This window comes from Saccopteryx bilineata, chromosome 1 (genome assembly GCF_036850765.1).
Source record: "Saccopteryx bilineata isolate mSacBil1 chromosome 1, mSacBil1_pri_phased_curated, whole genome shotgun sequence".
NCBI lineage: Eukaryota > Metazoa > Chordata > Mammalia > Chiroptera > Emballonuridae > Saccopteryx > Saccopteryx bilineata.
This window is the reverse complement of record NC_089490.1, coordinates 207401080-207416878: the sequence shown is the minus strand read 5'-3', so window position 1 is coordinate 207416878 and position 15799 is coordinate 207401080.

Here is a 15799-nt window from a genome sequence, read left to right as displayed (position 1 = left end):
TGCAGGAAGTGCCCAGCAGAGGCCAGGAAGTGAATTCAGTGGACACAGGCAAACTATCTATGGGAGTCGGAATGTCAAGAATTGTAGCTATCAAGTATGGAGAGTGTGGGCAAGGCTTTGATGATAGGTCAAATCTCAGACACCAGAGGGCACACTCAATGGAGAAGCCCTATGTTTTCCAGGAGTGTGAATGACGCTTTACACAAAAGTCAACTCTCGTCAGACACACTCAGGGGAGTAGCCCTGTGTTTGCAGGGAGTGTGAGCAAGGCTTTACACGGAAGTAAGCTCTCATACACCAGAGGACACACTCAGGGGAGAAGTCCTATTTTTGCAGGCAGTGTGAGCGAAGCTTTACACAGAAGTCAACTCTCCTCATACACCAGAAGACACACTCAGGGGAAAAGGCCAATGTTTGCAGGAAGTGTGAGTGAGGCTTTACACGGAAGTCAACTCTCCTCAGACACCAGAGGACAAACTCAGGGAGAAGCCCTATATATGCAGGGAGTATAAGTGAGGATTTAAGTGGAAGTCAGATCTCATATAGTAGAGTACACACTCAAGGGAGAAGACTTATGTTTGCAAAGAGGGTGAGCCATTAGCATTAAATTACATCTCCACAGCCATAGTTATTACACAGGTCATACCTCAGCTCTAAGGAGACTTTAGAAGGAATCTACTGACCCCCTTCCCTCCCAAGACTGTAATTAGTACAGAAGTAACTGGTTAAACAAATTCTTCACTCTCATGACAAGAGATGAGCTAGACAAACAGTTCTTTAAGTGCTATGGAAATGTCAAAGCCAATTTCCTCCATGGTCGCTTGACCTCCTGTTCTAATAAATCTTATCTCCATAAAACTATGAAGCCCACATACCTCAATCCCACCTGTCAATGAAACCTGAGAGTACCAGGAGGGCAACAGAGAACTCACACTGTCAGGCACAAAAACTCAACCCCTGAAAATGTGGAAGTCTGGAGTCAATCTACATAGCTTACTGCCCAGAGAGAGGAATTTGAGTCAGACTCACCAGGAAAGGAATTTCCTTTACTCCCAGGAAGTGAAGCATTTTCTCCTAATAGGCTAACTGTTGTAAGGTACCAAAAAGCTGAAAAATTGATATTCTAGGAGGAAAGGTCAGGCGTTCCTGTCCCGTCCTTCCTGTGAGCTGGGGAGGAAAATAATATAGAAGTTTCTGGCTTGCAAGAACATTGGGTCATTTAGTTTTAAATCTAAAATAAAGGTTAACCGAGAAACTTCTTCTCTTTAAATGGGAGACAGAATTTATGTACCACCTTACAATGATTGTAGTTTCTTCCCCTTCCTGGAATCTTGAGAGAAAAACACCTCTAGGCTAGTGAGGGGTGATGAACCCTAAAAGATTTGTAAACACCTTTGATTGTGTTACCTTGAAAGTCTTAATGTTTCTGTATGGCCCCTAAACAAATGTCAGCTGGTGCCATGATGTCATGCTCTCCCCCACCCATGTGTGATCATGGGTATATAAACAGCCCCTAAAATATTTTGGGGGCTTGCACATGATTTGGGTCTGCTGTTTTGTGTCAGCTATATGTGGCTGGCATATTTAATAAATCTCCTCCTGTAATAAAATTCTTCAAAATTCATCTGGACTCTGTCAGAACAGGAGAGGCTGCTAAGCATGCTATAGCTCATGGTCTGTATGCTATTATTGGATTTCCTAAACTGGCTTAACTGAAAATGCTCCTGCATATGGAGCAAAAGCATTTACTGTATTTTGTCATGCTTACAATCTTTAAAGTTAAGGTATTATTAAAGTGTACTCAGCAAACATTTTAAGGTCAATTAAAAAAAAACAATTTAAAAAGGGGTAGTCATATCCTGGAACTCCTACGGGTCTACCAGATCATGCTTTTTATTTTTAAAAAAAAAAAAAAGATTTTTTTTTTTACATTTCTTTTGAATGCTGATAAACAGGAGACACCAAATCTTTTTCTCCTGCAAACTACTACCTTCTTTATTAGATCCAGCTAATACACTGTTTTGTCTTTTTCCAAATAGCTCCAGATATATGGAAAAGATTTATATAGGCGGATGGGGATCCTCAAACCCCTCAGCGAGATCTTCTGAGCATGGCTTTTAAGATACCTAGAGGCAGAAAAAGCCCAATAGAGATCAGGGGAACTACCAGCTTTTATAATACGCCCTTAAAGGCTCCACCACCCCAAAGGGGTCTCCTAGGATGCCATCTGGGTCCTGCTTCAATAGTGGAAAGGAAGGTCATTGAGCTAAAGCCTGCCAGGCTTACATGCCTCTGCTGTGAGGAAACAGGGACACTGGATGGTAGGCTTCCCCCTCACTCCTCTAAGAGAGGGTTCAGTCTCTTCCAGCCCTTCTCCAGCCACCTATGACCTAACCTTGCCCAGAAAGCTGGGGTTTGCCACTGAAGGCTGAAGGTGCCCAGGGCCATCGGCCCCATCTATGACACTGTGGACGAGCCCACGGTATTTCTTCCAAGAAGCAGGTAAACTGATCTCATTTGCACAAGGGCCACTTAACTATGTTTCGCCTGAATAGTCAGGTTTTTTATTCTTCCCTCAAAGATCTCTGTTGTGGGTGTTGATAGTCCTATGTTCTGCTGCTTTGCTTAATATATAGTGTTTCCTTTATCCCTCCTATCTCAATGCCCCACTCATATTTCAGGCTGTGACCTACTCCTAATTTAGAGCTCTCTTTCCCCCTTTTGCCAACTTCTATTATGAATCTACCTTTGCCACCCAGCTTAGTGTATCCCAAGTTCTCTTTACCATGCCACAGTCGCAGAGCTCCAGGGAAAAGCAACCTGGTCTCATCTCTCCAGGCAGAGGAGAACAGGAGCTCCATATCCACGCATGCTGCAAATGGCTTCTCCTGTCTACCTGAATCATTACCAGCTAGAAGCAGCGGTCATTGGGACTTGGACATGAGCTGCAAAGTATAGAATGGTGACAACAATTCCAGTGCCATGCGGACTTTTCCTGGATGTGGACTTTTCCTGGACTCCTGCTCCCTGTGACAGCTCCTAACAGACTGAACTGTGGTTGGGTTGCATTTTTCAGGGATTTGACATGGTGATGGGGCCAACTTGGACTTGGTGAACATGTTAAGGACACTACTCTTTTATGGATTCTTGTTGTATGGGCCAAGAGTTTGCTTAAAGGCTTTTAATCACTGTAAAAAAAAAATAGAAGGCTGGATAAAGAAGATGGGGCACATATACACCATGGTATACTAGTCAGCTAGAAGAAATGATGACATCGGATCACTTACAGCAGATTGGTGGAATCTTGATAACATTATGTGGAGTGAAATAAGCAAATCATAAAAAAACAAGAACTGCAGGATTCCATACATTGGTGGGACATAAAAGTGAGACTAAGAGACATGGACAGGAGTGTGGTGGTTACGAGGGATGGGGGGAGGGGGGAGGGGGGTACAAAGAAAACTAAATAGAGGGTGACGGAGGACGAGCTCTCTTTGGGTGATGGGTATGCAACAGAACTACATGACAAAATAACCTGGAAATGTTTTCTTTGAATATATGTACCCTGATTTATTGATGTCACCCCATTTAAATAAAAATTTATTTATTAAAAAAAATTCATCTGGACTTGTTGTCTCTACGTAACCCATGGAATTGAAGTACAGTACCTTTCAGCATCTAGGGTACAGGTACTTTACAACATTTGGTGCCCAATGCAGACCTGTGCTGTTTCACATTACCAGTTAGAGACACCCCGAATCAGCCAGACTCTTTGGGAGCTGTCCAACCCCCTTGAATCTTGAGGAGAGGTGCCACCGTGATTTTCCAGGGCTCCTGGTTTTCCTGTGGGTTTGGACAGCTTCAGTAGATGCCTCCCAGTTTCCAAATTCAACAATTTGGAAAAAAAATCAAGGAGCTTGGTAAAGCAACTCTCTGGCTTTACTGAATTCTGGCTTTCCTCTGAATTCTTGCTTTTGCATTTCTGTTTGGGACTAAAATGTAAGTAAGGTAGACTTGGGGCTTTGCTGAGTTGTGACTCCAGAAATGTGGAACTCTGGCATGTAGGTAGGGCCTTCTGAGCTGCTTTACTGAGTTGAAACTAGTCTATCTAAATCTGGGACTCTCCAAAGACCAGGACGTTGGTAGGAGGTCTGTTGGTCCTGCCTTAGTGTTGTCTGGGATGCATTTAGATGTAGATGTCCATTTGTGTTTGCACATTTGTACATTTCTCTAGGACGACAATTAGGGGGGACTGAGTAGAGACCCCTGAACTTCCAGAGGCAGCTAGTTGTGTTATGCTCTCACAGAAAAACCTGAGTAGGGACACCTTTGTATTTGTCAAGATCTCATTTTTTTGCTTTCCTTGTGTCTGTCTAGAAACCCCTGGTTTAAAGGAATCTCTAGTGCCATGGCCTGCGTGCACCTGAGAGGCCATGATGGAGAGCCCTTCCCTCATCTATAAAGCTCTGCCTTTGTCAATATATCCAGTATTATTTTAATTGAAATAAAGCATGCTCATTATTTGTTTGTTTATGTGAAGTTTTTGTGTTATGTCTAAATGTGTCTGTTTTAAGGCCTGGCTTGAGTTTTTGTGTCAAGAATTGGAGGTTAATCACTGGAAGGCAATCTTAAATGGTGAATTATTTATTCTCTTTGTTCTTGGATTCAACCTTTAGCTTCAGGGGCCCTGTTATATTTCTCCCTGAAGAAATTATTCTCTTCTGTTGGCTCCTTCCTCTTGACTGTGTAATAACACTGGGGAACAAAATTTTTGTTGCATCCACAAAAACACTTATTCTTACCTAATTCTATTGTGCTTATCTCAAATCTGACATTAGTTTTTCTCTGTAAGCTACAGTTTCTTTGCAATTCAAGATTTTAGGTTTTCATCTTATTGTAAAATTTTCAACATTTAGTTTAATGTAATGAAGTAGAATGTATTCATCTTTGTGAAAATATAATTTATATAATGCAGTAGATACACTAATGCACTAAAAGATATAATTGCATCAAAATTTGTCTACAATTTCCAAATAGAACATATTAAAACACTTATTTTAATCATAAAGTTTGTGCAAAACTTATTTTAATTCTATTCAGGCAAAAATTTGTGTTTGTAGCCCTTGCATTTGTGTACTTGTTGAGGACAATCTCGTTTGATGCTCTACAGTAGTCTGCCATTGTTTAGAGCTGTCAAGAAATAACCACCATTCTGTTGGGCTGTATGTGGTAACACCAAGCTGGCTGAGAGGACTATTGATATCATGACATTAAACAAAGTGTTTGTCTTTGGGAAAAAAGTTCACAAATATTTGTTCACACTTTCTTAAATGGAATACTTTAGCTGTCCAGTGAAGTACATTCTTTTCTTGAAGCCTGGAGGCTAATAAATCAGCTGCTTTCTTTGATAGGCACAAATCTCTTACTAAGTCATTCAATTTGGGTTGGCTAAACTGCTGAGGGGTTAATGACTGCTTGGCATCAGAAGAAGACCCTTCAGATTCTACAACCATTTCCTCATGCATCTTATCAAAATACACTTGCTTACCATGTTCACTTTCTTCATCCTTAGAAGAAATAAAACCATTGAAAACTGGAACTGGGAGCGTCTCAGTGTGTGGGATAGGTCATATTGCTGAAGGAATATTAGGATATGTGATCATATGCCATTTTTTCTTGCTGATGCCTTTTGTATGGATCAGAGAGAAATAACAGTCACTGCTGTGATCCTTAGGTTCACGCCAAACCATGGGAATACCAAAAGGCATTCCTTTGCGTTTTCCTTTTGTCCATTTATGAAGCATTTCCTCACAATTATGACACACAACATGAGGAGCCCAATTTTTTTCTTGATTACCAAGAGAAACTTGAAAATAGGCAATATATGCACATGTCACAAATGATGAAATATTGCACCTTTGACATTAAAGTGTGTGTAAAACCCACATATATAACAGAAGGTGTCAGGACTATTCTTACATTTACGCCTACTCGAAGAAGCTATGATTCAATCTTAAAATAAAATAAGAGGGTATTTTTATCAGATACCAATTTTTTACATTTAAAAACAACTACAATTATGTAAAAGTAATGTTTGTAAAACATTAATTGCTTTGTGGTTATGTTCAATCCAAGAGTCATTTCCCTTTAACTCCAATTTAAAAACCAATGCATGCCATTAATTGTAAAAATAGAAATTAAGATTGCATGAAAACTGGAGCATACACCAAAAAATGGATTTCATATTTGGAATCAGTGATTCATAAATATATAGAAAAAGTTCTAAAATCTCATGCAACAGAAAATTAAAAAAAAATTGTTCCTCACTGTAATTAATACCTCTATAGTCAAACACTCTTTATTCTGAGTGCTAGTTAATTATCTGTCTCATCTTTCTTGCTTATATTGGTGCACTAATTCTTCGATTCTTTTAGAACAAGTTTCATTTTTGTAATCGGTGCCGGAAGCTGGAACTTTCTTTCTCCGGCTAGTAAGGGTAGTCTGGAATATCATAACTGGGAATCCAGATTACCCCGATCAGTTTCCATACATTGATCAATAGCTAAATTTAACAATGAATCTGCCATAGCAGCTTAACACACACTTGATACAGAGCGGGTGTCACGTCTTCTTAGTCAAGCCAGAACTGAGTCAGAAACAGGAAAAAAAAAATAGCTAAAGTAGCAGTAGCAGCGCTCTAAGAGGCAAACTCTTTTAAGGATAAGTGATCCTCAAAGGAGCAAAATAGAGAAGAAAGAAATCAGAGAAAGAATAGGACTCTGCTAAGGAGAGAATCAATGTGCTTTTTGCAAAGGAAAAAGGCACTGGAAAAATAAATATCCCAGGTTACAAGCAGCCAAGGGGATGAAAGAAAAGCGGAGCCCACAAATTGAAAGTGTTTCTCAAACTTCTAGGGGGAAGGGCTGGCAAGTAACCATTTTGGGTGAGAGAAAAGAGAAAAAGCCAAACAGGGATGCACGCTGTGCAGAGCGAGAGAGTGGGGCCATGGCCAAGGAGAGGCGAACCTAGGCATGCTTCCTCCCCTCCCCACCGTTCATTGGCATCAGCCGTGGCACTGCACCTGAGTGGAAGGCAAACAGGAAACAGCAAACCAAGCACCATTGAGAGACAAGCCCTGCAGCTGCCTCTTGGTGCTCAGCTCGTCTAGGGTTCAGCCTGCTGTGTGCAGAATAGCAAAAGGGCGCTAGAGAAATGGTGAGGTAACTAGAGGAAATACAGAATAGAAACTAGTTTCAAATAATCAAATATCCACCTACAGCCCAGAAAAGGTTTTGCTCATTTGGAAAATACAGGGTAGAAATAGTATTAAAAATTAGAGCTTTGCTTTAGAAAAATCTTAAAGGAAAGAAAAATAATTTAAAAATTAACAAACCATGGTGTGGACCTTGCTAGTTAATTGGCAGTTTCTTAAATTAAATTGCAGCTCCAGAAGGAATAATAGAATTATAATTAACAGGATTAAAAAGGAATAGAATTATCAGAGATGGGCTCTTCATGGGTTGAGGATGATGGCTGGTTGCCCTCCACTAGTGTAAAAAATTGGAGAAAGGTTCCCAGCACTCTCCGGTGGGGCCAAGGGAGTGTTGGGTTATCTCCGAGTATCCCAATTCCTTTGTGTGGCATAACTGTTATCTGATAAGAGAGGCATAGAGTTCATGGGGAAGACCCACTGCATTAGCCATAATAGTAAAAATTGTAAAAAGAATTTTCAGGGAATTGCAGGAAAATTGGAAACCTCAGATAGGCTAAGACAACTCACTATTGGGAAAGTAATTTGTGAAAATTGTATTTAGCTGCTCAAAGCAAGGCAGTTAGTTACAGGTAGTAAATTGGATTATAGAAGACAAATGGCAGAAGAAGAAAAAAGGTAAAAACTCCACTCCCAGTCCTTGTAGTCTGCTTCCCCCTTGGGCATCCCTCCCCTCATGTTGACTTAATAGTGTAAATTATGGTGGGTCAAAAGAGTGTTAATATCTCGGGTGCCTCGTTAGCGCAGTAGGTAGCGCGTCAGTCTCAAAAGAGTGTTAATATCTCTTTGATACCTGGGTAGTTTGTACCAAGAATCTCTTATTGTGTAAAAAGTATTTTTCATGTTAGAAATGTATAATATTTATATATATTATTTCAAAGGCCTTTTGTTAATTATTTTTATTTGTGGTATTATAGGTCTGTGATATTAATATCTTGGTTTAAATATTAGGAATTATTAATAATGTCTTTTTATGTAATGTTTAGTTTATCATTTTGAAACAATATTGTTCAATGCTAAGTAATATAAGAAAGAAGTCATATCCTGGAACTCCTACAAATCTATTTTTATCATGCTCTTTGTTTAAAATTTCTTTTGAATGCTAATGTACTGAGTTATTCAGCAGTGGAGAGACTCTGGAATCCTAAAGAGACACCAAACCTGTTCCTCCTGCAAGTTTTTACCCTCTTTTATTTGATCGAGCTAATAATGCTGTTTTATCTTTTTCCAAAAGTTTATATAGACAGGAAAGAACCCTCAAGCTCCTCAGCAAGATCTTCTGAGCATGGCTTTCAAGGTCTATAATGACCAAGTAAGGAACAGAAAAGGCAAATAAAGCCCAAAAGAGATCAGGAAAATACCAGCTTTTGGCATACGCCTTTAAAGGCTCCAGTGCCCAGAAGGGGCTTCACAGGATTCTATCAGTGCCTTGCTTCAAGAGTGGAAAAGGTCATTGAGCTGAGGCCTGCTAGGCTTCTCGGCCCCACCAGGGGACATGCCTTTGCTGTGGGAAAAAAGACACAAGAAGGTAAGCTGCCCCCTTGCTCCGCAAAGGGAGGGTTCAGTTTTTTCCAGCCCTAATCTAGCCACCTGTGAACTGACCTTGCCCAACCTTCTGGGACTTGCCATCTGAAGGCTAAAGGTGCCCAGGGCCATTGGCCCCATCTCACATCACCGTGGAGGGTATTTCTTCCAAGTAGCAGGTAAACTGATCTCATTTCTTGTAAACACAAGAGCCACTTACTATACCTTGCCTAATATTTAAGTTTTACTTATCCCTCAAAGATCTCTACTGTGGGTATTGACAGTCTTATTTCTGTTGCTTTGTTTAGTGTTTAGTGTCTCCTTTATTCCTCTTGTCTCAATGTCCCCATGCTTTTTAGGGTGGGACCTGCTCCTAACTCCAGTTAAAAGTAGTGATCATTAGGACTTGAACTCTAGCTACAGAGTATAGAATGTGACCACAACTCCAGCGCCTTGTGAACTTTTCCTGAATATGTGTGACTCCTGCTCTTTGAGACAATTCTCAGACTGAAGTGGGAATTAGTTTACATTTGCAAATAATATAAATCAGTAATAGTGTCATCATAGACTTAGTAAAATTACGTTAACATGTTAAGAACATTTGTGACTATAAGAATTTTTATTTTGAATCCTATTATATTGGTTATAACTTTGTTTTTGTTTAATAATCTAGTAGGCTTTAGTCACTTTATTGTATTAGGATGCTTGTTATAATATTTGTTAACATTAGCTGTTTTAATTTTATTGTTTGTTTCATATTTTTTCCAGTCTGCCTAAAATCAGAACATAGAAATTAAGAATTTAAATGAGTAGGCCCTGGCCGGTTGGCTCAGCAGTAGAGCGTCGGCCTGGCGTGCAGGGGACCCGGGTTCGATTCCCGGCCAAGGCACATAGGAAAAGTGCCCATTTGCTTCTCCACGCCCCCCTCCTTCCTCTCTGTCTCTCTCTTCCCCTCCCGCAGCCAAGGCTCCATTGGAGTAAAGATGGTCCGGGCGCTGGGGATGGCTCCTTGGCCTCTGCCCCAGGCGCTAGAGTGGCTCTGGTTGCGGCAGAGCGACGCCCCGGAGGGGCAGAGCATCGCCCCTTGGTGGGCAGAGCATCGCCCCTGGTGGGCGTGCCGGGTGGATCCCGGTCAGGAGCATGCAAGAGTCAGTCTGACTGTCTCTCCCAGTTTCCAGCTTCAGAAAAATACAAAAAAAAAAAAAGAATTTAAATGAGTAGAAAAATGCCACCGCAAACCAGTGGGATTTTTGTGACCCTTATTGCCAAAGGTTTATTCAAAACCAATTAGAAAAAGATTTTTCCAACAATAATATCTGAATATTTAGTTTGTATCCAAGTAAATACTAAGCAAAATAAGAAAATTATAGAAAAAAAAGGAAAAGGGCTTTCCCAAATAAACATTTAGAAATAGACTTTAATAAAATAATTAACAAATAAATAAGGTGCAGTGACACTTGTTAGGAAGTTACTATATAGAATTCTTTCCAAGTTTAGCTTGCCCATTCTAGTGTTGGGCCTGCATTTATATTCACAATCTTAAATCTGGTAGGAAAGGGACCCAATATTAATTAGAAGCTAATTTAAAGTTACATTGTGCCCACAGACACCAAAAAGTTCAGGACAAGTAAAATGCATGAATAAGATCGTAAAGGAAACATAACTACCCCTTCCTTAGGGTACTAGCAGGGCTTGCAGGTTACTCAGCAAACTGTTCAAAAGACTATCTGAGAGGTGCTTCCATCATTGCTAGGAGATCCAGTACATCACCCAAGGACTGACTCACAGAGACGAGTCCACACACCATAATCCTTTCAACTCCCACTGCTGCTAAGGTAGAAAGATGGCTTGCCCTACTCCAACCACAAACTGGAAGCTGGTTGGTCTATGTATGGCTAAAAGAATGAGGAAACTCACTAAGGACTCCTTCTTAATCAGACTTTGGGGAAAGGGGAAACTAGGGTAAAACGAAAGCCAACTTAATTGTTACTAAAAGTTAAAGGTTTTAAAATTAAGAGTTCTGACTAAAAGTAATTTATTATAAAAGCCAATTAGTTTTATGTAAATTTCAAAAGGTTTGTACAGTTTATAAAAATTAATCAGTAATATTTGTTTCTTTAGTGAACTGCATTGCTATTGCTGTCTGTTAAATATCTATTACATGTTATAAGTTAATATTCTTACTCCTCAGCCTCATACTCTTCAGTAATTTAATTCAAGGATTTTATTTAGGAAATAAAACCAGTGAGGATTGTTGTAAGGTACCAAAAAGCTGAAAAATTAATATTGATATTCTAGGAGAAAAGGTCAGTCTTTCCTGTTCCATCCTTCCTGTGGGGAGGAGAGGGAAAAGAATATAGAAGTTTCTGGATTGCAAGAACAATGGGTCATTTAGTTTTAAATCTAAAATAAAGGTTAACCGAGAAACTTCTTCTCTTTCAATGGGAGACAGAATTTATGTACCACCTTACATTGATAGTAGTTCCTCCCCCTTCCTGGAATCTTGATTGTAAAATACCTGTAGGCTTGTGAGGAAAGATAAACCCTAAAAGATTTGTAAACATCTTTGATTGTGTTACCTTGAAAGTCTTAATATTTCTGTATATCCCCTAAACAAATGTTGTCAGCTTGTGCCATGATGTCATGCTATCCCTCACCCGTGTGTGATCAAGGGTATATAAACAGCCCCTGAAATATATTTGGGGCTCACATATGATTTGGGTCTGCTGCCCTATGTCAGCTATATGTGGCTGGCATATTTAATAAATCTCCTCCTTTAATAAAACTCTTCAAAATTTATCTGGACTTGGTGTCTCTATGTAAACCCGCAAAATTGAGGTACGGTACCTTTCAGCATCTGGGGTACGGGTACTTTATAACATAACTACCTCCACCTCTGGCTTCTCTTGTGTCCTGTCCTGTTTCCTCTGACCTCTGTAGCCTCAGTGGTGCAAACCAGGGAAGAACATGTGCATCTGCATGTCCATGTACCTGACTCAGTCTGGGCACCTAGTCTCCCTCACTCTCTCCTCGCTGCCTCTTCAGGGTGAGCATCTCATAGTGCATATCACATGGACTCCAGATTATTCCATAGTTGGTTTGAATCTCAGCTCTGCCCTCACCAGCTGTGTGACCTAATGCAAGATTCTCAACTTCTCTTTGCCTATTTTTTTAATCTATAAAATGGGAATGGTGCCTGACCAGGCAGTAGTGCAGTGCATAGAGCACTAAACTGGGACACAGAGGACCCAGGTTCAAACCCCAAGGTCGCCAGCTTGAGCACAGGCTCACTAGCTTGAGCATGGGGTCACAGGCTTCAGAGTGGGATCATAGACATTACCTCATGGTCGCTGCCTTGAGCCCAAGGTTGCTGGATTGAGCAAGGGGTCACTCGCTGTACTATAGCCTCCTGGTCAAGGCACATATGAGAGATCAATCAATGAACAACTAAGGTGCCCCCCAAAAGAATTGATGCTTCTCATCTTTCTCCCTTCTTGTTTGTCCCTATCTGTCCCTCTCTCTGTCTCTCTTGCAAAAAAAAAAAAAAAAGGAAAAAGAAAAAATTGCTTCTCTCTCTCCACTCTCTAAAATGAATAAAATAAACAAAGAAATAAACGACTGGACTTGCCTGATCAAGGTATATATGGGAGTTGCTTTCTGCTCCCCCCTTCTTTCTCTCTCTCCCTCTCTCTCTCTCTCTCTCTCTCTCTCTCTCTCTCTCTCTCCCCACTGTCTAAAATAAATTTTTAAAAGAAATAAAAAGTAAATTGCTACATTATGTGACAAGACCAAGCACCTAACCTTGTAAAAATAAACTCTGCCTGATATATCATTAGGAAATGACAAATTCAGACTACAATAATACATCACTCACACCTATTAGAACTGCTAAACTCCAAATATGACAGTACCAGTGTTCTCATGCATTCATTGTTTAATTCTTGGATGTCCCCGGCCTGAGGATCAAGCCTACAACCTTGGTGTATCAGAATGGCACTCTAACTAACTGAGTTACCTGGTGAGAACATAACCATGGGTTTCATCCAACTCTCTTATTTAGGGATAAAAAGTACCTTTCAGAACCAATATATTACCACAAAAAATAAAAATCAGTACAGAGATAGAAAACATACTTAACATAAGCAGGTAAGTGGATCAACTAAGGAGGGAGCGGCATGCCCCCTCTTCCCTGAGAAGGAAGGAACAAGAAGAATGCAAGAGAAGGGAGCCTGCAGGGGTAACTGAGTCAGCCAGTTATAGATTAACTACTTCCTATAGTTCTCTGAAAGAGTTTCTGGGGCCACTTGCTACACAGAGCAAAGAATATAGAACTTATCTGAAAACCCCTTCCCCTTTTCACTTTTCAAAAGCTTTTAAGAAACAATGTTTACATACCTTAATTGAAAAAAATCCAACACTTATCCTCTGAATCTACCTCCCATCCTGGAGTAATGAGAGTGACTTATACATCTAAACAAAGGGATCACGAGACCCTTGCATGACAACCTCTATTCTGTAAAAAGTATGTAAGATGTAAGAAATCTAACTTCGGGGATTATGGGTTTGGTTGCCTCCTTTGGGGTAATGTTACTCTGCCAGCTAAATAAATCCTACTTCCTACATCAAGTTGTCTGGGCTTTTTGTCCTCCTTTGGTTCCTACCATACAACCACTGACATATAATGCACTGTACCCACCCCTGTTCCTCCTGACTGCCACCAACATGTTGGTCTCAAGATGCACACGACCTAACAGCAGAGACACACACTGAGGACACATTGAAAAGGGACCATATTGCACTATAAAGGAAGTGACAACAAACTTCAAAAGTTTGAAATTACATAACTCATGTTTTCTCCTCTCATGACAGTTAACCTTGAAATCATTAGTAACAGATATACCAGTAAGTCTTTATACTTACACTTATAAAATACTATTTTAAATAACCTGAAACATACATTGCAATTGGAATTCTAAAATAATTTCATCAACTGAAAGATAGTAATAATTTAAAAAACCTATGATACCCTGGCCAGATGGCTTAGTGAATGGAGTGTCCTCCCTGTGTGCCAAGGTTGTGGGTTTTGTCACAGGTCTCAGCACCTAAGAGAAGTGACCAAGGAGTACACAACTAAATGGAATAACTAATTAAAAAGATGATTTCATGCTTCTCTCTCTCTCCCAATTCAATGTAAAAAATGTAAAAATCTAATGGAAAAGGCTGTGATAGACCTGCAACATGCCTAGTGCATTTCTCTCAATAAAAAGGCAGAAAACAAAGTAAAGAAAAACAAAGTAAAAATCCCAAATATCTCTTCAACCATGTTTTTATTTTTCACCTAGAAAAGACTACCTATTTTTACCATCAACAATCTAATTCTGCACCTCACAGTGTTTCCCACCCATTCTGACTCCCATGGTGCCTCTCCTACACTGGAACCATTTCCCTCTCACTTCCCCAAAACACATGAATGGTACTGCCTTGGAGAAACTCCTCCCAAACCTGAACTAGAGGGCTGAGGGGATGGTGGACATCTCAGAACACAATGGATTTCTCTAATGTGTCATCAAGCCTACGAATATTGGAGCCTTCTATCAGATTTGACTAAATGGAACCGAGACTTCTCCCTGGAGAAGGTATTCTGAGTTCTATAGAACAGAATCTCCCATTCACTTTGCTCTCTTTCCCCATTTATATCTACCTTCCTGCCAACATGAACACAACAATCATTACTAAACAGACACCAGAATCCTTAGACAGAATCAGGGCCCTGTGGACCCTAGACAACTTAAACTAAGCACTGGACTGACCCCCAAACCAAAAAGGGGACTTGGCATAAACACCAAACAGTGGTTTATAGACCCAACCGAGACTAGCACACACCAATGCCAGAAACTGACACGGCACCTTGGACACCAGAATCCATACATCATGCCCTAGAACTGGAGCTGCTCGTGGGCTCCACACTGAAACTCGGATATGAGGCTACATGCAGAAGGACCCCAGGTGCACAGCAGAATACAGATTCAATGACAAACCCTGGAGACAGACTCCTAATATGTAACCAAGACCCCATAACTGAACTTCAGATATGAAGCCAAATGACAGACCCCACTTGCTGCATGACAGATGCAGGAGCTGAACAAGATGCTCACAATGCAAACACTGCCAGGACTCCACAAAGGATATCTCATGACTCCCTAAGTCCAAGCAGTGAGCTTCAAAATGTATTTCACTACCAATGTAAATGTAGAATAGAGAAACATCACTAGCAGCGCCACCACATTCTACCAAACCCTACAAAAATGAACCAAGTAACTGACAGAGGGAACAGAAATAAAGCTTACTCTTAGCCAACACATGTCCGTGACCTCAGCTGCAGGACTCACCAGGACTTAGTGCCCCAGCCATTCATGTCACGTGCCTGGCTCATCAACACTGTGGGAAATGAAATTTTTAAAATGTCCTTAGACTTTGAAAGTTCTAGCAGCTGGACTAATAATCAAGTGAAATAATAAGATGAACAAGGGATATTCTATGTATAATAAAGGCTCAAAAAACGGATATTTCCAAAAATACAGGACAATAAGTTTATATTGAGTGTATAGAATGCTTCAAAAAACTGAATAACAGAATCTAAGATTTTTTGAAAAAAAATTATTGACTGGTTTTAGAGAAAAGACAGAAGAGATAGAAAGGGGGAAGAAACTGAAAGCATCACCTCAGAGGAGTTGCCTCTAATCTGTGCCTTGACCCAACAAGCCTCAAGTTTCAAACCACCCACCTCAGCATTCCAAATCACTGCTCTATTCACTGTGCCACCACAGGTCAGGCCAGAATCTTAGATTCACAAAGGTGATATGGATCATATGCAGCTAATTTGAGAACATGTGACACACCTGACAGATTACTTTTTGTTAGAAAACCCCAAAAACTATTGGACACAAGAAATAAGGTAAGGGGGTCAACAAGTTACTGTTAGATTCAGGGAGTGCTGATATGCTG